A 24,886-nucleotide genomic window follows, 5' to 3' on the forward strand; every position below is an offset into this window, starting at 1 on the left:
GGGCGCTGCTACATACACATCAGAGGTGCCATGGGGCTGTGGCATATGCATAAATACATCACATCAGAGGCTGGCTGTGCTATTTCAGCAGTGTATGCTTTAGAGCATGTTCACATGTTCAGTACATGGTCGATATTTTACAGCAGTATTTGTAATCCAAAACCAGGAGTGGGTGATAAAAACAGAAGTGGTGTGGTGACCCGTTTCTATTATACTTTTCCTCTGATTGTTCCACTCCTGATTTTGGTTTACAGATACTGAGGTAAAATACTTACCAATTACTCAACGTGCGAATGTGGCCTTACTCTGATACTCCGTGGCGTTCGATGCTGATCTCTGGCAGCAGCTATTTACCCTGATCCCTTTGACTGACAGGTCTCTCGCTATACAGATACATAGAGTGAGACATATCAGACTAGGGGAGACTGGCAAAAACAAAAAGCTCCTTTGAACTTGGCTTGGACCAGTCAGCCAATACATATAGACCCCATTTGGATTTTCAAAATATGCTTTCTTTAAAACCTCACAGTATTTAAGAATCAAACATACACCAATATCATAGCCAGAATGATTCATGCTTCTAGTGGTTTGGGCAGCATGAATCAGATGACAGGTTCCATTAAATATTAATCGGCCTTTAAATATTAGTACATAAAGCCAGTACATGATACACTGTATGTGACTATGTTCAGCATATGTATGGAAAGCCTTGAAGTCTTGTCTGCAAAATATGGATTAGTACTCTGGTAAAGTAGTCGCAAACATTCTTAATACTCCAATACTTCCTTATGTACTAAACTACTAAAAACAAATTGCCTCTTCAGAGAGAAAGAGGACTTGAACTCTATAGCGCCACCTGTTGGAAGCAGCAATCCTACAAGTCACTATCGACCCTTTAAAGGGAATCTGTCACCCTTTTTTCAAATATGAGCTGCCGGCACCGCCATCAGGGGCTTATCTACAGCATTCTGTAATTCTGTAGATAAGCCCCCGATGTAACCTGAAAGATAAGAAAAAAATAGTTAGCTTATACTCACCCTGGCGTTCGGTCCGGTCCGATGAGTGTCGCGGTCCGGCGCCTCCCATCTTCATACGATGCCGTCCTCTTCTTTCCTTCCTGTCGTGGCTCCTGTACAGGTGCACTGCTGTGCCCCGTTGAGGGCAGAGCAGAGTCCTGCAGTGCACAGGCGCCGGGAGAGGTCCAGCGCCTGCGCACTGCAGTGTTCTGCTCAGCCCTCAATAGGGCAGAGCAGTGCACCTGCGCCTGAGCCTTGACAGGCAGGAATGAAGAGGCCGTCATCGCTGTAAGATTGGAGGCGCTGAACCGGACTGTGACTCCCTCCAGATCCAAACCGGACCCAGAACCCCGGGTGAGTATAATCTAAAGGGAACGTTACACATAGTGATATCGCTAGCAATATCGCTGTAACGTCACTGGTTTTGTAACGCAGCAGCGATATTGCTAGCGATATCGCTATGTCTGATACTTACCTCCAACCTGCTCCCCCGCTGATTAACGCTGATCGCGCGAGAACGTCCTGGATCATTTCTCGTCGGGCGCTTCCTGTGGCGCCGACGACCGACGCGTGAAAGCGGGCGGGAGGACATCAGGATCGCCGCGTCTGACAGGTAAGTAGCGATCCCCGACCGCTGCTATGTCGCTGGTGAGATCTGCCTGTGTGGCAGCTCACTAGAGACCACTTAGCGATGCACCAGCGATCCATATCGTTGTCGGGATCGCTGGTGCATCGCTAAGTGTAACGGTACCCTAACTCTTTTTTCTTATCTTTCAGGTTACATCGAGGGCTTATCTACAGCATTACAGAATGCTGTAGATAAGCCCCTGATGGCGGTGCCAGCAGCTCATATTCGAAAAAAGGGGTGTCAGATTCCCTTTAACGAGACTTTCAATATGACTTAGGATAAAAGCCTAAGCTTTGCACTTTTTGCATTGTTTGTTTGAAAAAAATAACACCACGTACATTAAGCAAATTCTTGCAATGCAAATTCAAACCCTACAATGAAGCCACCATTACATGGTTAATACATTCGTTTCTGTTTCTTGGGACTGGAATGAATGAGATCACAAATGAACATTCAGTGACATTTCTCAGTCCTTAGATCTCAGCGTACTTAGTGTCAGGCCTATCATTGAGCAATCTGACACATGGCTTTTACATATGGAATCCACAAATTATACTAAGCAATGCAACATCGAAGGAAATGTCTTTAATTAGTACCAGTCCTATTCTGTCTATGCAATACGCTTATAATGTAAATCATTAACAGAGTTTGCAAATGTTTCATTGTCATGAAATGCCCAAGTTATTAAAGTTCTAAGTTCAAGTTTATTTATCTCCAAATAGACCATAAAACACGTGGGTATACTTTATTGTGTGCCCAGAACGTGGCTCCTAAACCCTTCTGTAATGACGAGACTCAAAGGAAATGGCTAATGGCTGTCGAACGCTATTAGCTGTCCAAATAGAAATAACTGGGGATCTAATTGTTTCAGCCAGCTTTTTTATGTATCTTACGTGATATATTCCTCAGTATGCGTATTTGATGGACTTGACACTTTTAATTACTTTTGATTTATACATTTCTTTATGATATTAGTAGAGGCAACAAGCAAGATGTCAATGGCAGGTTCTTGTTACATTGATGTGTCTGGCTGCCTTTTCATTTGCCTGTCTGTAGAAATAATGACGCCATTTGGACATGCCACTAGTATGAGATCATCGATTTATAATTGTAATGATGCGTATGTTAATTGTATATACTCTTTTTTGCACAGAATTATTTGTACTTTGAAAAAAACAATGTATGAGCCCCTGGGGTGTAATTATGGAAAAACAATATCAGGAGGAGCGCAATCTCACATGCAAAAATTGGCAAGTCTTCCAAATACGCACTGACGTGGTTTTTAACATTGCTAAAACAAAGACAAATGCTATTGATTAGCTCCATGTCCAGCATTTCTAATTCCATTTTTGACATCAATGCAGAGGTAGCAGTTGCAGAGGTGGCCCCTATTCTTATGGAGCCTAAAGCCCCCATTACACACTGCGATATCGCTAGCAATATCGCTGTAAAGTCACCGATTTTGTGACATTGCAGCGATATTGCTAGCGATATCGCTGCATGTGATACTTACCTCCAACCGGCTCCCCCGCTGGTTATCGCTGATCGCGCGAGAAACTTCTGGACCATTCCTCGTCGGCCACTTCCTGCTGGGGCTTCCTGTGGCGCCGACGAGCGACGCGTGGAGCCGGGCGGGAGGACGCAGGATCGCCGCGTCTGAGAGGTAAGTAGCGATTCCCGTCCCCAGCGATGTCGCTGGTGAGATCTGCCTGTGTGGTAGCTCACTAGCGACCACCTAGCGATGCACCAGCGATCCTGACCGCGTCATATCGCTGGTCGGGATCGCTGGTGCATCACTAGGTGTAACGGTAATACTCCAGCAGTAATCAAGTTAAGGCACAATGACTTATCATAACTGCACAGTGATGTAATGACAGTGTACAAATTAATATTTATTAAGATCCTACACCGCCGTGTCATGTGATCAGATATGATGTCATTATGAGTATTGCTGGTCATTCATACAAGGGCCCAGCAGCCTTAAGGCCCTTTTACATTTAGCGATGCACCAGCGATCCGACCAGCGATCCGACCCGGTCAGGATCGCTGGTGCATCGCTAAATGATCGCTAGTGAGCTGTCACACAGGCAGATCTCACAGCGATGCAGCAGCGACGCAGCACACGATACTCACCTTTCACACACAGCGATCCTGGCGTCCTCCCGCCCGCGTCCACGCGTCGCTCGTCGTCACAGCAGGAAGCTGACGACGAGAAATGGAGCAGGACATTCTCGCGCGATCAGCGATAGACAGCGGGGAAGCCAGTCGGAGGTAAGTATCACACATAGCGATATCACTATAACTTCACAAAATCGGTGATGTTATAGCCCCCTTAAAACTACTTCTCTACTCTTATGTTCTAAATTGGAGACATGGATTTCATTTACCTACCTTAATGGACCTTTTAACCGTACATACTGCTTCCTTCAATTTTACAGCCATCTATCCAACTAAATACTTATCTGGCCTGAAACCTTTGGTTTGGTAGAGCATATTCAGTGAACCATATGTTTTTAGTTTAGTTTACTCTAATTCAGTTTCCAGGTATTTAAAGAATACTTTGCAATTTCCACTAATGATAGGAAACGTCATTTAAAGAAATTTCCACCTACAAATAAGATAAAAATTAATGAAATACAAAGAAAGGTTAGCGAGTTAGCAAAAGTTTACATTTCATGCCCCAACACAGTGCATCATGATGGGGGAGAAAAGTGATCTTGTAAGGTATGTATCTTACAGTTTAGTAAAAAGCAGCATAAAAAAGTATAGGGTGCAGAGCCTCATAGGTACATACCAGTCCTCCAATGAAAGATTGTGGTTCAAATCTTGGCTTTGCCCTGTGAAAATTAAATTAAAATAAATTATATGCTAAGGCTCCTAACACTATAATACTACCTTAGGTGGCTGTTATAACTGTTAAAAGGGCATGACCACCAACATGAGAGACTGGGGTTCAAATCCCAGCTCTGCCCTGTTGGAAATAATATACCAGTAGTAGTCCAGTAGTCCTTGGGCAAGACTACTACACTATAGTGCCTACCTCAATAAACATTCAATAAACATGAGAGTGTCACGAACAAAGAGATCTGAAACAGAAGATCTTAGATAAACTAAATACCCTCAATACCAGAGATCGACTGCCATGGCTCAGCAAAGAAACACCACCAGACAGTATGCTAGAAGATGCCAATAGAGCACTTGCATCAATATCTACCACCACCATAACTCAAACTAATAGACTGATCTATGCTACTGCCTCGGCAATCATGGAAATGCTTCACTATACAACCCCTTAGAAAAGAAGACTGGAGACAAAGATCAAGGTGACAAGAAGGGAAGTCAGCCAACTAACAGAAATACAGAAAGGTGTAAAGATCAAGAATAAGACCAAGCTGGACAAGTACAAAGGCCTGACACCAACTGAAACCCTATAGACTGCTAAACAAAGGCTCACAGCACTCACTGCAAGACTATGGAGATACACTAGAGAAGCAGAGGCCAAGAAAATAAATGCTCTGTTCTCCAAAGAACCATCCATGGTGTACTCCTAACTACAGAGTAACAGCACAAAGGCAGCAACTCCACCAATAGCAGAGACTGAACAATACAGGAGGAACATATGGGAGAAGGAAAAAAGGCACAACACCAGTGCAATGTGGCAGCAAGATCTGAAAATGAAACACAGCAACCACCTATAGCAAGACCCTGTCACCATTACAGAAGCAGATACCCAACAACAGGTCAAGAACATGAAGAGCTGGACAGCACCTGGCCCAGACATGTTCCACACCTACTGGCTAAAGAAATTATCAGCGGTAAATGAACACATGGCAAAGCAGATGAACCAACTGCTAGAAGCAGGCCACCACCCAGCTTCACTAACACAAGGAAGAACAGTGCTGATCATGAAGGATCCTCACAAAGGAACAGTTTCATCCAACTAACACCCAGTAACCTGCCTTAGAACAACATGAAAATCCTTTCAGGCATCATAGCCACCCAGCTACAGAACCATATGAACCAGTACATGAATCCAGCTAAGAAAGGCATTGGGACCAACACCAGAGGCTCCAAGCACCAGCTCCTAGTAGATAGAGCAGTCACTCAAGTCACAATATCCAGACAGACCAATCTCAGCACAGTCTGGATTGACTACAGGAAAACCTATGACTCAATGCCACAAACAGATCCGTGAACGCTTCGCCCTCTACATTGTCAACAGGAAACTCAATGGGACTATGGAGAACAACATTGGAAGTCAACTCAAGACAACTAGCACAAGTGACCATCAAATATGGCATATACCAAGGTGATGCACTGTCCCCATTGCTGTTCTGCATAGGCTTGAACTTCCTCAGTCAGATAATTACAGAGTCTGGCTATTGATACAAGTTCAAGAAAGGAAGCACCATCAGCCACCTCCTCTACATGGATGACGTCAAGCTGTATGTGAAAAACAAACGAGACATCAATTCACTGATCCACCTGACAAGGATCTACAGCGAAGACATCAGGATGTCCTTCGGACTGGAGAAGTGCGGCTGGTTGGTAAGAAAGAGAGACAAGGTATTCAAGACTGACAGAGTGGAATTACCAGCAGGGCACATAGCAGATATACAGACGTGATACAAGTACCTCGGCATCTCACAGGGATACGGTAACCATGATGAGGAGGCAAGGAAAACAGCAACATCCAGATACCATCAAAGGGTAAGAAAGGTCCTGAAGACCCTGCTGGCATAGTGTGCTGGCCAAAAGAAGAGATGGAAGCTGCACATGTGAAGACGCAAAAGCTTCTCACAATGCATAGAGGTCTCCACCCTAAGTCTAACACCCAAAGATTATATACCAACAGAAAGTACAGTGGTCGAGGCTAGATAAGCATCCAAGCCACCATCACGGATGAAACAAGGAGTATCCAGGAATACATCAGAAAAATTACACCAAAAGATGAGATGCTGAGAGAATGCAGAAGGCAGCAACAACAACAGATCTGGAAAGAAGAACAGGAACATGAAGCTCCACGGCAAGACAAGCTGCTGCATGGAATATACCATCGACAGATAATGGAGGTGGCTGATATGGAGAAATCCTACCAATGGCTGGAGAAAGCTGGACTCCGAGACAGCACAGAGGCACTAATCATAGCGGCACAAGTGCAAGCACTAAGTACCAGATCCATAGAAGCAGGAATCTACCACACAAGACAAGACCCAAGATGCATACTATGCAAAGAAACCTCAGAAACAGTCCAACATGTAGTGGCAGGATCCAAAATGCAACCAGGAGTAGCATATACCGAACGCCACAACCAAGTAGCGGTAATTGTATACAGGAACATCTGCACAGCATATGGGCTAAGTCCGCCTAAGTCCAGGTGGGAGCCCCAGAGAAAGGGGTGGAGAATGAAAGGGCTAAATTCCTGTGGGACTTCAAGATCCAGACAAATAAGCAGGTGTTGGCTAACCAACCAGACATTGTGATAGTAAACAAGGATCAGAAGACAGCAATGATAATAGATGTGGCAGTGCCAAGTAACAGCAACATCAGAAAGAAGAAATAAGAGAAGCTGGAGAAATACCAGGGCCTCAAACGAGAATTGGAGAAGATGTGGAAGGTGAAGGCAACAGTGATTCCAGTGGTGATAGGAGCACTTGGAGCAGTGACTCCTAAGTTGGAAGAATGGCTACTAGTGATGAGCGAGTATACTCGTTGTTTGGGTTTTCCCGAGCATGCTCGGGTGTCCTCTGAGTATTTTAGCGTGCTCAGAGATTTAGTTTTCATCGTCTCAGCTGCATGATTTTCGACTGCTAGATAGCTTAAATACATGTGTGGAATGCCTGATTGTTAGGGTGAGTTCACATGCTGCGGATTCTGCTGCTGGTTTTTTCCTGCGGAAACGCAGGTAAAACCGCAGGTAAAGTGACCTGCGGTTTTGCTGTGGTTTGGCCTGCGGTTTTGCCCTGCGGTTTCACACCTCTACTATGCTAAAGGTGTGAAACCGCAGCAGAATCCGCAGAAACAATTGACATGCTGCGGAAAAAAACCCGCAGCTTTTCCGCAGGTAAAAAACCGCAGCGTGAGCACTGCGGTTTTGAAAACCCATAGGCTAACATGGTGAGGTACCATGTCTGCGGAACTGCTGCAGTTCTGCAGGGCCAAAACCGCAGCAAAACCGCAGCGTGTGCACATACCCTTAGGGAATTCCCACATGTATTCAGCCTGTCTACAAGTCGCAAATTATGCTGCTGAGACGATGAAAACTAAATCTCCGAGCACGCCAAAATACTTGGAGGCACCCGAGCATGCTCGGGAAACCCCGAACAACGAGTATACTCGCTCATCACTAGCTACAACAGATCCCAGGAGCAACATTTGAACTCTGTCCAGAAAAGCGCAATGCTGGGAACAACTAAGATCCTGCGCAGAACCCTCAAACTCCCAGGCCTCTGGTAGAGGACCCGAGAATGAGAAAGGACAACAAAGACCACCCCCATTGATGGGTGAGAAGGAAGTTTTTTATGCACACACACAAATATATATGTGTATACATTCATATTGTTTTAAAGATATGCTTACAAAGGTCTTCAATGTGTAATCAGTAAGGTCCGACATATTCACTTAAAGTTCACTTCAAATAAGTTAAAGGGTAATTAAACTTTTAAAAAAACATGTTATATCCATATCTCAGGAGTTCGGATAATTGATGTGAGCAGAAAACAAACCCACAGACATTCGATTGTGCTAATGCAACACTTTACCAACTCTAATCAGGAGTGAGGAACCTCTGATACCTGGGGGGCAAATACGCAGGGACCGCAGAATTCTGGCCAGCAGCTGAATTTTGTTGACCCCTTAACTGAAACCTCCTGTTATATATATGTCCCAACGTGTCCTGTCATGTTTATGGCTCAACATTTCCTGTGATGTATATGCCCCAGTCCCAGTGTATCCAATGTTTTATATATATATATATATATATATATATATATATATATATACAGCAGTCTCAGCGTCTTCAATGTATTGTATATGCTGCAGCCCTAGCATCTCCTATGTGATGTGTGTACATAGGTCTCAGTGTCTCCTATGCGAGGTATATAGAGCAGTCTTGGTGTCTCCTATGTGATGTATATGGCAGTATCAGTGAATCCTCAGTGCTGTATATACAGCAGTCCAGTGTGTCATGTTTTTACAGAAGACCACCCACTTCTTGAGTTCTATAAATAGAATGTAGTCAGCGATGAACTTCCCACTGTGAAAAGACCTGCAATGTAATATACATTTGTGTTCAGAAAAACTTACTGCTGCAAGCTCTTTTCAATTCTCATTGCAAAGAGTCGTCTGCTCTCGAGACCGACTCAAACCTGGAAAAGTAGTTGTGAGTAATACCATCATCAATATCAACTAACATCACAGCTGTATCAAAGAGAAGCATGTCATAAAAGGCTGCAAGGCACTCCTCAAAAAGTAGTGCATGAATAGGATACCACTTCAAACAGTTCAAAAATATATTCAGCACTCCAAGGTTAATTGCAGGAAAACATAGGTAGCGTTTTATTAACTAAGGTACAGCCACTGTATATAAGTATTTGAAGTTTCGGCCAGCACTAGGCCTTCATCAGAAATATTCTTCCGTTCTCAGAGACGACACAGCAGATCAGGTGTAACTGACCAGTGGAATATAAGAATAATAAAACAGAGCGCTGGGGTTACTGCAATAAGGTGCTGGAGATCGAGAAGCAATCATCACATTAGGGGTGAGTTAATTAAATGTTTTACCTAAGATAGAAAAATAAATTTTAAGTTAATAATTTTGTACAGCCTTGAATGATGTTATAGATATCCAACTGGCCCCTGCAAAAAAAAAGTTTCCTCACCCCTGCTTTAAAGGATAATCAGTGCACATCTACCCCTTTGATTCAGTGATTGGAAAGGATCTCAAGACCCTGACCCCATCAATTTAAACTTCTAACATGTGGCTATAACAGTTGAAGAGCGACCACCTAGTACAGTGGGCTTTTGGTATAAATTCCCCTCTTCTTGGTCAGTCAAGAGCAACCTGTACCTCTAATTACTGAATCAAATACTTGAGATGGGATAAGTTTACACCAGGAGCACAGGTTTTTATCTCTCTTTTTGTACAGCTCATACTCTTAGGGTGCTTTCACATTGCACTTATCTCCAAGTTCATGAGTCACAACGAGGCTTGCGTCCAAACCCCCTGAAAAACAGGATTCAGCAGTATATGTGGGTCGCCCTCTCAGGGCCGCGGGGTACTCTGTACCGGGCCGGTCTCTCAGAGGGGAATGTCACAGCAGCGGTGACCCGGTCCGTGGCCCTTGGCGCCCATGTAAAAGGGGGAATGTTCAGTGTGCTTATGATGATTAGAATGAATGAGTCGTGACGCCACCTGTGGTGCTCGGCAATGAAGGTGTTCAGCCGACGCTGCAGACAGATCCTCTGGGACAGATGGTGTGGTGCAGCAATGATGTTATAGCCCTCCACAGGCAGAGCTTTAGTCCCAGGGCAGGGTAGATGAAGTGACACTTAGACGGTGTAGTGTCAGGCGCAGGGGATGTAGCAGTGTCGGGCAGGTTGACGCAGGAATAAGTGGAGGACACCAGAGCATGTAGTTCCAAAGCTTTCCTCACAGTCTGTTGTGGCACAAGAGCCCGCATCCGTGCCGTGTCCTCCGGGTCAGGAGCTCAGCCAACCTCCAGGCAAGATGAAGTACTCCTTTCCAACACTCCGCCAACTTATATGCCTTTTCTGAACGTCTCCCTCTTAGCGCCTTTAGTGAAGTACTCACAGTACTGAGTTACACTGGAATTCCTCCTGTCCGATGTTCCTATGAACGCTACTTGTACAGCATACAGCTGTAGCCTACTTTGGGGGCTCCTTACTACCTAGTCCCGGCTCACTATAGATGCTGTTGTGCCCCCAAGTCTTGTGTGGGAATAAAGTGTTGACAACTTTTATTCCTCCGGGGTCTACTGCAGGAACATTAGTATCCATACAACCTCAGGGACCGGGCCCTGGCCTTGCGCTCAGAACTTGGGAAAGGTTCTCCTCTAACCCTAATCCTTAGTTCTCTTCTTCTCCTCACATTCCATACTAATTCTTTCTTTCTTATGGAGAGTCAGGCTTTTTATCAAAGTTCCTTTCCTGTGCCAGCACTGAGATCGGCTGCAGCACTTCCTTCATCCATCCCACTCAGGGGATCTTCTCTCACAGACTGACCTCGTCAGACTCCTGTGACAAACTGACTAAATCCTACACTCTTCCCGCTCTTTTAGTGCAAAACTAAACTCCACCCACCTCCCAGCGCGCTTCATTTTCCAAGCAGGGAGCCACCAAAGGGTGCTTTGCAACACTACTATGTTGTGTGGGATGCAGGTGTTGGAATGTGGTCAGGTGTTTCCACCTTACCTGGATGGTGGGGTACAACACCTCAGGAGCAGGTGCAGTACCTCTGTGGCGACTGAACCCTCAGGGGCGCCACATATGCCGTTGGGTTTATAGAATATAATGTTGCCAACAGAGCAAATGTGTGCTCTAATATGCATCATTTTCGGGCGCAGTCTACTTCAGTAGGCAAACACCCCCGAATTATGCACGTCAGAACGCAATTTCACTCTGTTAGCACCATTACAGTCTAAGGCCCCATCGGCACATACGCCTGAATCCCATTTTGCAAGAAAGTAGAAAAGCTACTGACCAAAGAAAGCAGGAATCACCAGAAAATATTATAAATTTTATTGGACAACCATAAACATCACCATATAAAAACACTTAAAAGTCATAGACATGACAAAGCATACACAGGGCTCATAGTAAAGCCTACAAGAACATCCCCCACATAATAAGAGAAAGGCTAAACAGTTTAATATAGTATGTAAACCAATAATAAGTAATGGACACAGATTGTAAATTCATATGGTACACTAATGAGGGTTTAAAGATCAAAGTGTAAATAATATCATCATCCCCTATCTATAACAACAGTGATACTAACTATTTGCCCGTAAAGGTAGTACATCAAAATGCTATAGCGGTGAAAAAAGGCATCTGAGATATTCACAAAATATTGAGCAAGGAAATCAATAACACACAATTTGCAAAAAATGCCCTGAAAAGTGACCAATGGGTTAATTGATATAATCACAGTATAAAGAAATACCATGGAGTTTGGTCCATAACAATGAATAAACCGTGGTTCTAATGAATACTAGCCATATCCAGCAATACAGCAGCAGTGCGGAAAGAAATTAAAAGACAGGCTAAGAGAAATCCTAGATAAATGGAGACCATACCCCGCATCACCTAAAAATAGAGAGATGCAATGTACTCCTGCCCGCACTATCCTGGTAATCTACATACATGGGGGTGCTTGTGGAGCGCCCAACGCGTGTCGCCACCGCAAGGTGGCTTCGTCAGGGGCTGGAGAGTGTGTGCAATGGAAGTCCTATAAATATATTCCATAATAGACATAATAGATTGCAGCTGTGGCAGGTTACCTGATCGGCCGCATTGGATGGAAAACACGAGGACACACCGTCAGACAGAGACCAAGGCATGACCCGTGACACAACCATACTTCCGGGTAAATGCTCGTAAGTTCATTGGAAATGCCCGGCATGGCAAATATTACTGCGCATATGCAGGAGAGATGGTTGTCACAGTAACCAAAAGATGCTAGTATTAAAGAAGATCACATTCTCATACAAATATAGCGTGCAGATTCATTAGACATATGTGACATAGCAATTCACCAATGCACAATGCATTGGGCATGGGCATTTCCAATGAACTTACCAGCATTTACCCGGAAGTATGGTTGTGTCACGGGTCATGCCTTCATCTCCGTTTTAGAGAATACGTCCACGTACTGTTGATAGTGCTTAGGGAGCGAAGAAAGATCTGCGGGGACCTCAGTGGAAGCTACCTGAACGCACTCCCTCACGCATCTACCCTCACAGGACTTGCTCCAGCCAAGTATTCTCCCCGAGGAGCACTCTATGTGAGGACAGTGGCAAGGCAACCAGGGAACTCCTAGGAGAACCTGATCGATGCCCTCGGGCATAATGAGGAGAGACATGGACTCCATGGTGGGACAGAGACAGCAAGAGCGTAAAGGGAGCAGTCTGATGTGTAATTTGGGAGGGTAGTGTCGAGCTGTTCACCACCCTGATGGTAACAGGGTGAGGTAGCAGCACCAAAGGGTGTAAAAAACGCGTATTCTTATATAATATTCAGGATTAGTTACCAGATGACAATGTTCTTATAAAAAAATGTAGTGGTTTATTTGGATTCTTCCATCAAATAAAAGATAAAAATAGGTTAAAGAGAGACTGTCCATTTGTTCATAACTAAGCTTGTAACCTTCTTTTCTGGAACTCTGAAAAAGACATGTGTCTTGTAGTGCGTAGCTTCACTGGATGGTAGTTGGATTACATACCAGCTGTCAATAGTGTCATGGCCCAGCACAGATGACTCCTCGAAAGTGTTTCATGGTGATAGAGAAGGAGAGAGCGAGCGACCCCTAGAGTGAGCCATGAATTATATATCCGTCTGTTAGAGCACGTGGTCTATACAGTACATATATGGAGTTGACCTTTACCATGAGCTAATCTTACATATGTAGTGGAGTTGACATTTACCATGAGCTAAACTTGCTAAAATAACACATGCAGTGTCAGCGAAAGCAATGTACAGAACTGAGTATAATATGAAATTAACAACCAAATATATGAATATTTAACAATTCCCCCTTTTGAGGGTGAAAGACATTAATTGGAACCCTCAAAATATAAGATCTTTTTTCTTCTTTAACAAAATAGTTTAATTTCAATAATATCAAATTATTGTTATACGTACTCAATGACATAATTGATGTGAATTCATGTTATGGTAAGCCGTGAATAATATTCATATAAAATATGCATAATTATACTTCCCTAAATCTAAATTGAAGCACCTCAGGTCCAGTCATCATCATCTGATGTCATCTGGTCTTCATTTTGATGTCTTCTGTCTTCTTTCTGGTTCTTTTAAAAACACAGTTTTTCTCTATTATAATTCCTTTCAGATAGCATAAAGATGTTGTAGGAATCGTGTCATGCGTCAAATCAAAGTCCATAAATGTTGATAAGTAAACAAAGTCTATAGATGAAATGTAGCTTTAATATCTGTGCAGTGTCACCTTTAAAAACCTGGACTTACATTGGCTCGCCTTGGATATTCTGGAATCCTCCATCGGCAATGGACTTTGAACAGGTGTGACGACTTTGGTCAGCAAAGCAAGGGTTAAAATGACTCTTCCTTGCTAAACATAACACCATAACCAGTCCTTAGTCCTAATGCACAGGACACATGTCAGGGTTGTAGCTTCCTGACAATTACCTTCATTGTTCACCAGCTTTTCATTGAAGCTTTACAGGTGATTGAAAACCACTGGAACTTGATAAGAACATGATAACACAGTTCATCTCAGCATCATAGGATCATTGTCCTCTGGTTGTCAGGTTAGACACTTTAATTGTGACTGTCAGTGGTGGATACTGCACTTGTGGCTGTCAGTGGTGGATACTGCACTTGTGACTGTCAGTGGTGGATACTGCACTTGTAATTAACACAGTCTATTATTCAGAAATCATAGCTTTGTTACCTTCTGGGACTTCTGGATCGCATTCTTCTTCTTGCAACTGATAAGAATCAATTGAATTTAGAAATATAAAAAGTCTTTATTAACGTAATTTCAGTATCTTGCTTGAAGTCTTCATTCCCTATTCTATACCAAATCTGGTAATTTTCCTAACCTATAATATCACAGCGTACCATAGCAATCAGTAATATCCATATAATTATTATCAGAATTTGTACCATATATGGATTTCAATATTTAGAATAATAAAATAATAATAATAATAATAATAATAATAATAATAATAAGTGATAATACATTATTAACCATATTCTTCATGTGATAGAACATTTTTTATGTCATAGGTGTAATTACCTTTTTAACCCATAGGTGTCAATGTGTTTTATGTAACAAGTGTTTTCATCTTTATTAATAAGGAATATATTTATTATACCCATAATGTAAGTATGTATAACCACGAACCAAAATACCAAAATAAGAATATATGAGTGAGTGAATGAATGAAAGAATTGTTGCATATAACTCAGAATTGAAACATTTTTCTTTGTAATGGAACCATATCATTGCTATATTTAATTAAGCAATATTCTCATAGTAGATATTACTTTATTAAATATTGATGGGCTTTTTCTTGGTTGACAGAAAAAATAAAAATTTAAGAATTAAAAATAGTGAAAAATAAAAATTAGAATAAAATAAGAAATAAAAATAAGAATAAAAATAAGGCCTTTATGTTGATACCAAATGCAGAGTAGTTATGTCCTCAGTAACATATACCCTTAATATTTCCATGATCTGGACTATTTCATATTTGTCATAAACTTGTATTACCAAAATATTCAAATTATGCAACTTTGCATATGATACTCTTCTTAATGTAAAGAAATGACTCTTTATAATTCTTAATGTTATTATACCCAATACTTATACCATAGTACCTTATCTATATTTCTTCTTTATTAAAATTTGTGAGAAAGAGGTATTAATCAAATGTGATGATGTAGTCAGGATCAAAAACATATTTCCCCCTTAATACCAAAAAATACTGTTTTACGAAATAATTCATTTATCAAAACCAAAATGAAAAATAATTAATTTATAAATTGTGTGAATTTATACTTGCTTTATATCATATTTGTAGATGTGTAACCATCTATGTAACCATTAAAAATAAAATTGAATATCATAAAATTATCCTTTGGAAAAAAAAAAAAATAATCTAAATGTAGATTTTCTTAATAAACCATTTTGATGTGCGATTGGTCTTATTAACAAATATTCTAATAATTTAACTGATCTGCATATTTCTCCTAAAGACAGTTTTTTTCCATACAGAATCCCAAGGCGTCTCATACATCAAACGTATCACATTACTCCTAAGCAGCTGCTCATACACGCATCTGTCACTCAGACTGTGTCACATATAAGTTCACACCACAGATTCCACATACGAAGGTGTGATGAATACATGTATTTTAACCCAAATTATAGTATCCTAATGATCAATGCGCATTGTAAACGATTCAATTTAGTATCTTAATATTTCTTTAAATATTCCCAAAATACACATAACATAAATATATATATTGTATTAGCTATACTTGAAACTTAATTCCTTTGACTAGTAAAGACTGGGGTCTCTCAAAAATTCTTTTCACTAAGGCTACAGGCATTACAGCACTAAAACCAGGGACATGGTATACCTATTATTAGAACAAGGTTCAGATTTCACATGCTGTGTTTGTCATATCAAGCCATGCAGCACACAGAAAACTATTTTTTTTAGATACAGTTAGTTATATGAATATTATTTAAGTGTTATATATATAAAATCATGCAATTATTGCAACTTTCTGTGTAAATAAAGGCATAAATCCTTGTAAGAGAATTTTTCCCGATTAAGTCCTGCTTTGAAATGAAAATTCTAAGGAAAAATAAAAGAGAAGGTTAATATCATATTTGTCCAGAAACAAACCAATTGCAATATAATATACTGGAGTAAATTTTATTTTCACTACAAAATACAGTTCCACAATCTCTATTTCTACAAACACTCTATATATACTGTATGAATATGTATCTCTACAAAGCTATAGAACTACAGAATTATACTCTATATAATAATTACATATAACTGACTAATACATTGTATAACACTTTTACCCAACATATAATTACTTTTTTAGCCAATTCCTAAATCCAAACTTATTTTCCTGTAAAAAATGTCTCGAAAAGTTCTTGCGATTTTGAAGCTGATGGATTCTTGGAGCAGAGTATTCGGTTTAAATCCAATGATCTCACTCACCACCTGCTTCTGTCTGTCAAATTCCGCCATCTTTTTTACAGAAAGAAAATCAGAACGTTGAATTTTTCTTAACTCAAACTGTGAAGTTTTTTCGGTGGTCCTTTGCATAATTTCATACGGTTTATAACAAATATGTGATTTTCTTCGTTCTTCATAGATTTGATTTCGGGGATACTTTGATACAGGCTTCTCATAAGATTTTACTTTGCCTGTCTTTACAAAATTAGCACGATTTATTTCCCTTTCACGATTCTCATGTTTTCTGGCAAAATCAAGGGATTGCGCACATTCAAATAAAGAATCTTTTTGTGACGCAATAACACGAAATGCAGGATTTAGAAACCAAAATTTGTTTACAAAACTCTTAATCATGGACTGTGTTTTGACATTCTCAATGACTGTTCTGTACAAGCGGTCAAATATGGACATGAATGTGTAGGTACATTCCTTCCGACCAATCTTTAAATTTTGAAGAATATCAATATCTGGATAATTTTCATTTGATGCACAAAAAATCTGAATTTTTAATCTGTCTTTATCATTTAAATTCACATGTGTTTCACCAGATATAATTAAAGATAATCGCCTGTAAAAGTTTACAGGGATCCACATTTTAAATAACTGATTCCTTTCCTCGTTACTCAAATCAAATTTGTCAACACAGCTTTCAAAAACCTCAGAGTTTCTACAAACATAGATTTTGTTATCATATGCAGGAATGATTTTGCATATTTTAACAAATTTTTCTAACTTTAATTTGGAGTTGGGCCTGTAAGTGATCCATTTTTAGTGGTACGTCTTTCCCTTGTACGGCATCTACGTCAGTTCTGAAGTCTCCTCCTACTTCTCCATCTTGTTCCACATCTGCAAGGTCACCTTCAATGGCTGCTGCTATTTGCCTTTCATCTTGTAACTGCTTTTCTACATTACAATGTATCTCGGGAACATCACTATTTTCCTTTACACAACAATCATTTTTGGATTTCTCTGACACAAATTTGTGGAATACATCTACCATTTGTAAAATATTTTTTAATTTCTCTCTTTCTCTACTAAAGGTCAATAGCATAGAATCTAACTTTAGATTTTCCACTTCACATTCTGCATATAAGCTGAGCCATAAAATGTCTACATTAGACTCATCTACAGACTTAAATTTCAGTTTACTCTGCTTAGAAAAAGAAGTAATGACATCCATGTTTCTTACCTTGAAATATCTCAGTTTGTAGTTCCTTTGATGGACAACGCTGGGCTCTTGTCTTCACATGTCTACCTTCAGCACGTCTGGCACTTGTAGTACTTCTCAATCCATCTGGCAATTCTTAGTCCTCCCTTCTAGGTTCTGTCTGATTCTTGTGACTTGTCCATAATAGTGGAGTTCCTGATAACTTGCACATATGACGTTAGCAAAGTTCATTCCCCCTTTTGGGCAAGTTGAGGAAAATCCGTAAAAAAGTACAAAAATTCAGATCTGGCTGGCTCTCCAATGTAAAAAAACGTGTATTCTTATATAATATTCAGGACTAGTTACCAGATGACAATGCTCTTATAAAAAAAAGTAGTGGTTTATTTGGATTCTTCCATCAAAGAAAAGATTATTACAGAAAAACATAAAAATAGGTGAAAGAGAGACTGTCTATTTGTTCATAAATAAGCTTGTAACCTTCTTTCCTGGAACTCTGAAAAAGACATGTGTCTTGTAATGCGTAGCTTCACTGGATGGTAGTTGGATTACATACGAGCTGTCCGTAGTGTCATGGCCCAGCACAGATGACTCCTCGAATGTGTTTCATGGTGATAGGGAAGGAGAGAGCGAGCGACCCCTAGAGTGAGCCATGAATTATATATCCGTCTGTTAGAGCACGTGGTCTATATATATATGGAGTTGACCTTTACCATGAGCTAATCTTACACATGTAGTGGAGTTGACATTTACCATGAGCTAAACTTGCTAAAATAGCACATGCAGTGTCAGCGAAAGCAATGTACAGAACTGAGTGTAATAAGAAATTAACACCAAATATATGAATATTTAACAAAGGGACTGTGTGCCGTTGGGCGAAGGCTGAAGACATAAAATTGCCCTCTGCCCCACAGTCCACGCAGACCTCTACCACCAAGGTGGAAGCACCACTCTCTAGCATCCCCTTAAAGGACAGCTTGGAGGAGAAGGTTTCAGTGTCTAGTAGGCCTCCTCTGATTATCACTAGATGAGGGCGTTTCCCGACCGCTGTGGGCACCTATTGGCCAGGTGACCATGCTGTCGACACTGGAAACAGAGTATGGGGGTGTGCTGTTATGAATGAGTCACCGTAGGAGGCAAAAGCAGAAATACAAGCTAAGTCCAGAAAACCAGAGAAGTTGGCAACTATCAGATTGCAGACCCCTGAACCTATCAACACAACTAGCAGTAGCCGTGGGGGTTTCCTACGATGCACTAGACCCCTCGATCACAGCCGGAGAATTACATAGGCCTAAAGAAAGAAAGGGGAAATCTAAACTGCCCCAGAGCAGACCCCAAAGCAATAGGCAGCCCCCAACATATAATGACGGTGAAGCAAGATGAAAATACTAACACAGACAGAAAGATAGACTGAGCAAAGACGGGGCCCAAAACTACCTAGATAGGAAAGGACAGGAAGGCTGCTGTCTGCAATCTGCCAAAACCCTATCAAAGACATAAGCCAACAAGCTGATATGAAAAAGGCCCTGAAGCAGCTAGGCTTCAAAAACTAAATCAGCACTCAGGTATTTTCAGAAGACAGAGCTAAATGAATTCAGCACACCCCAGCAGGGAATGGCAGAAATCCAGAAAAACAAAGCAAAACAAAGTCAAAGCAACAAAGCAAAAGGCCGAGCAGCAAACTTAGCTTTAGAGGAGCAGGAATTCAGACTGGTCTCCAAGGATCCCACAGAGAAATCACCCGCAGGGCAGAAGGGCGTCGGCAGCCTTATATCCAGTCAGTAACTCCACTCAGCCAGTCATCATCATCAGCCTCAGGTGTTTGATAATCAGGCTCACTACCCTTTCTTTACCAGAAGAGGGAGTTCCTCGGGCCTCAGTGATGAAGGGGAAAATGAACTCACAACAGTACCTCCCCCTTGAGAAGGGGTCACCGAACCCTCAACTACGCCACCAGGGCGATCAGGGTGAGCCCGATGAAAGGCACGCACCAATCTTTTGGCATGACTATCAGAGGTAGAGACCCAGGAATTATCCTCCTGACCATAACCCTTCCTCTTAACCAAATACTGGAGTCTCCGTCTAGCCAGCCGGGAATCCAGTACTTTCTCTACCTCATATTCCATGTTACCTTCAACCAATACAGGGTCTGGAGGTGCCACCCCCGGGACAACAGGTTCAACAAACCTCTTCAACAAAGATTTATGGAACACATTATGGATTTTAAATGTGACAGGAAGAGCCAAACAAAAAGAGACCGGATTAATAATCTCCACAATCTTGTAAGGTCCAATAAATCTAGGCTTAAACTTAGGAGAAGCCACCTTCATAGCAATATTTTTTGATGATAACCACACCATATCACCAACCTTAAACTGGGGTCCAATGGTCCTATGTCGGTTGGAAAACCGCTAGGCCTTTTCCTGGGAGAGAGATAACTTATCCACCACTTGGTCCCAGATCTGGTGCATTCTCTCCACCACAGTGTCAACACCTGGGCAGGCAGAGGGCTCCACCTGCCCTGAAGAAAATCGAGGATGAAACCCAAAGTTACAAAAAAAAGGTGACATCAAAGTGGCAGAACTAGCTCTATTATTTAAAGCAAATTCGGCCAAGGGCAAAAATGAAACCCAATCATCCTGATCAGCAGAAATAAAACATCTCAAATTTGACTCCAAGGTCTGGTTTGTTCTCTCTGTCTGCCCATTGGTCTGAGGGTGAAAAGCAGAGGAGAAGGACAACTGAATTCCCAGCCTGGCACAGAAAGTTCTCCAAAATCTAGACACAAACTGGACTCCTCTGTCAGATACAATGTTCTCAGGAATCCCGTGCAAACGAACCACCTGTTGTAAAAACAGGGGCACCAACTCAGAGGAAGACGGCAACTTAGGGAGTGGTACAAGATGAACCATCTTAGAGAACCTATCACAAATCACCCAAATAACAGTCATCCTCTGAGAGACAGGCATATCAGAGATGAAATCCATTGAAATATGGGTCCATGGCCTCTTGGGGACAGGCAAAGGCATCAACAACCCACTAGAGTGAGAACACGATTTAGACCGGGAGCACGTCCCACAGGACTGCACAAAATTCCTGACATCACGAGACAAGGAGGACCACCAAAAAAACCGACTCACCAGATCTCTAGTACCAAAAATACCTGGATGACCAGCCAAAGCAGAGCAATGAACTTCAGACATCACTCTCTTCTTCCACTGGTCAGGAACATACAACTTTCCACTGGGACAACGCTCAGGTTTGTCCTCCTGGAACTCTTCCAGAGCACGTCTCAAATCGGGCGAGATGGCAGAAAGAACTACTCCTTCGCCTAAGATGGTAGCAGGCTTGGTCACCACAGGAGAATCAGCAAAGAAGCTCCTAGAGAGGGCGTCTGCCTTGACATTCTTTGTTCCAGGAAGAAAAGAAACCACAAAATCAAAACGTGTAAAAAACAAGGCCCACCTAGCCTGTCTAGGGTTCAAGCGCTTAGCCGACTCTAGGTAAATCAAATTCTTGTGGTCAGTGAGGACCACGACTTGATGCTTAGCTCCCTCCAACCAATGTCTCCACTACTCAAATGCCCATTTCATGGCCAACAGTTCCCTATTCCCCACATCATAGTTACGTTCAGATGGAGAGAACTTTCGGGAAAAGAAAGCACAGGGATTCATTTTAGATGTTACAGGATCCTTTTGGGACAAAACAGCTCCTGCACCAATCTCAGAAGCATCCACCTCTACCTGGAATGGAAGTGAGACATCAGGTTGCCGCAAAACCGGGGCGGAGGTGAATCTTCGCTTCAGCTCCTGAAAGGAAGAAACAGCCTCCGAAGACCAATTTAACACATCAGCACCCTTTTTAGTCAAATCAGTCAATGGCTTGGCAATACTAGAAAATTTTGCTATAAATTTCCGATAAAAATTAGCAAAACCCAAAAACTTCTGGAGGGCCTTCAAAGAAGTGGGCTGAACCCAATCGTGAATGGCCTGTACCTTGGCCGGGTCCATTTCAATAGTTGACGGGGACAAAATAAATCCCAAAAAAGAAATCCTCTGTACTCCAAAAAGGCATTTAGATCCTTTGACATACAGGGAATTCTCCCTCAAGATCCGGAACACAGTCCGAATATGTTCCACATGAGAATCCCAATCCTTGGAGAAGATCAAAATATCATCCAGATAGATAATCAAAAATTTATCGACAAAATCTCGGAAAATATCGTTCATGAAGCACTGGAAGACAGAAGGGGCATTAGTGAGCCCAAAAGGCATCACCAGGTACTCAAAATGTCCCTCCGGAGTATTAAACGCCGTCTTCCATTCATCCCCATGCTTAATGCGAATAAGATTATACGCCCCCCTGAGTTCAAGCTTGGTAAACCAGCAAGCACCTTTAACTCTGGAGAATAGATCAGAAATCAGGGGTAACGGATACTGATATTTAACAGTAATTTTGTTGAGGGCACGATAATCAATACAAGGTCTTAATGATCCATCCTTTTTGGCTACAAAAAAAAAACCGGCACCTAAGGGTGACGAGGATGGTCTAATATGACCCTTCTCCAACGTCTCCTTAATATAGGATCGCATAGCCTCGTGCTCGGGTACAGATAAATTGAAAAGCCGACCCTTGGGAAATTTACACCCCGGGCTCAGTTCAATTGCACAGTCATAATTCCTATGAGGAGGCAGAGACGCAGACACATTCTCACTAAATACATCATAAAAGTCCGCCAAATAATCAGGAACATCATGCGACTGAGGAGAGGTGGAAAACACCGGAGCCTCACTAAAGGCACACCGACAACCCCAACTCACCACAGACACAGATTTCCAATCCAAAACTGGATTATGAATCTGTAACCAGGGAAACCCCAGAACAATAGTATCATGCAGATTATGCAACACCAAAAATCTGCAATTTTCTTGATGGTCTGGGGCGACCCGCATTACCACCTGGGTCCAAAACTGAGGTTTATTTTTAGCCAAAGAAGTAGCATCAATCCCCCTCAAAGGGATAGGCGTCTGCAGAGGTGTCATCGGAAATCCACAACGTTTAGCAAAATCCAAGTCCATTAGGTTTAGGGCTGCTCCCGAATCCACAAAAGCCTTGGCGGAAAATGTGGACAGGGAGCAGATCAGAGTAATAGCCAGAAGAAACTTAGGTTGAACACCCCCAACAGAAAACGTGTGTGCAAAGCGTTTCTCTCGTTTAGGACAGACATAAATAATATGCGAGGCATCTCCACAGAAAAAACACAACTTATTACGCCTTCTGAACTCCTGACGCTGCTCTCTGGAAAAAACTCTATCACATTGCATAGGTTCAGACATTTGTTCAACAGGTGGCAACACCTCTCGTGCAGCTTTGCGTTCACGCAAACGCCGATCAACCTGAATGGCTAATGACATAGAATCGTCAAGACCAGAGGGAACAGGAAATCCCACCATAGTATCTTTTACGGCTTCTGACAACCCCTTCCGAAAGAGAGCAGCCAAGGCATTATCATTCCAGGTAGTAAGTACTGCCCACTTTCGGAATTTTTGACAGTACAATTCTGCAGAATCACGACCCTGGCTCAATGCCAGCAGGGTCTTTTCAGCCTGATCAATGGCATTAGGCTCGTCATACAACAACCCCAAAGCTTGAAAGAATGCATTCACATTAGTCAGAATAGGATCATCTGGTTTCAAAGAAAACGCCCAATCCTGGGGATCGCCACGCAGCAAAGAGATGACAATTTTAACCTGCTGCGCGGAGCTCCCTGACGAGTTAGGCTTCAAGGCAAAAAATAATTTACAATTATTTTTGAAATTCAAAAATTTAGACCGATCCCCAAAAAATACATCAGGTGTAGGAATCTTTGGTTCAGCAGCATGTGAATGAGCAAGGTAGGCGGAAATTCCCCGCACTTCCGCAGCGAGCTGCTCCACACGATCAGACAATTGCTTTATCTCCATTGAGAGAAAAAAAAATTCCCCCTACGGCCTCAGAGATATAGAGGAAAAAATATACACACTTTTTTTTTTTTTTTTTACAATTCTTTCCTGCTATTGAGTACCCTAGGATCTGCGGTATGGCGGGTGATTCTGTTATGAATGAGTCACCGTAGGAGGCAAAAGCAGAAATACAAGCTAAGTCCAGAAAACCAGAGAAGTTGGCAACTATCAGATTGCAGACCCCTGAACCTATCAACACAACTAGCAGTAGCCGTGGGGGGTTCCTACGACGCCCTAGACCCCTCGATCACAGCCGGAGAATTACATAGGCCTAAAGAAAGAAAGGGGAAATCTAAACTGCCCCAGAGCAGACCCCAAAGCAATAGGCAGCCCCCAACATATAATGACGGTGAAGCAAGATGAAAATACTAACACAGACAGAAAGATAGACTGAGCAAAGACGGGGCCCAAAACTACCTAGATAGGAAAGGACAGGAAGGCTGCTGTCTGCAATCTGCCAAAACCCTATCAAAGACATAAGCCAACAAGCTGATATGAAAAAGGCCCTGAAGCAGCTAGGCTTCAAAAACTAAATCAGCACTCAGGTATTTTCAGAAGACAGAGCTAAATGAATTCAGCACACCCCAGCAGGGAATGGCAGAAATCCAGAAAAACAAAGCAAAACAAAGTCAAAGCAACAAAGCAAAAGGCCGAGCAGCAAACTTAGCTTTAGAGGAGCAGGAATTCAGACTGGTCTCCAAGGATCCCACAGAGAAATCACCCGCAGGGCAGAAGGGCGTCGGCAGCCTTATATCCAGTCAGTAACTCCACTCAGCCAGTCATCATCATCAGCCTCAGGTGTTTGATAATCAGGCTCACTACCTTTCTTTACCAGAAGAGGGAGTTCCTCGGGCCTCAGTAATGAAGGGGAAAATGAACTCACAACAGTGTGCACTGAGCGGGACTTGGAGCCCGTGCAAGACACCTCCATGGCCTCAGGAGGCTTGATCCCCTGATCCGGGGGTTCCAGAGGTTTAGAGAAGGTGGGAGCCAACCTAACCCTCAATCTGGACTGGAAGCGCTCCAACCCACGCTCCATGAAACGGAGATATATGCGGGTGGAGATGGTGATAAGCTCCTCCAGA

The sequence above is a fragment of the Dendrobates tinctorius genome, unplaced genomic scaffold (assembly GCF_039654945.1).
Source record: "Dendrobates tinctorius isolate UK_male_01 unplaced genomic scaffold, ASM3965494v1 ptg000016l, whole genome shotgun sequence".
Taxonomy (NCBI): Eukaryota; Metazoa; Chordata; class Amphibia; order Anura; family Dendrobatidae; genus Dendrobates; species Dendrobates tinctorius.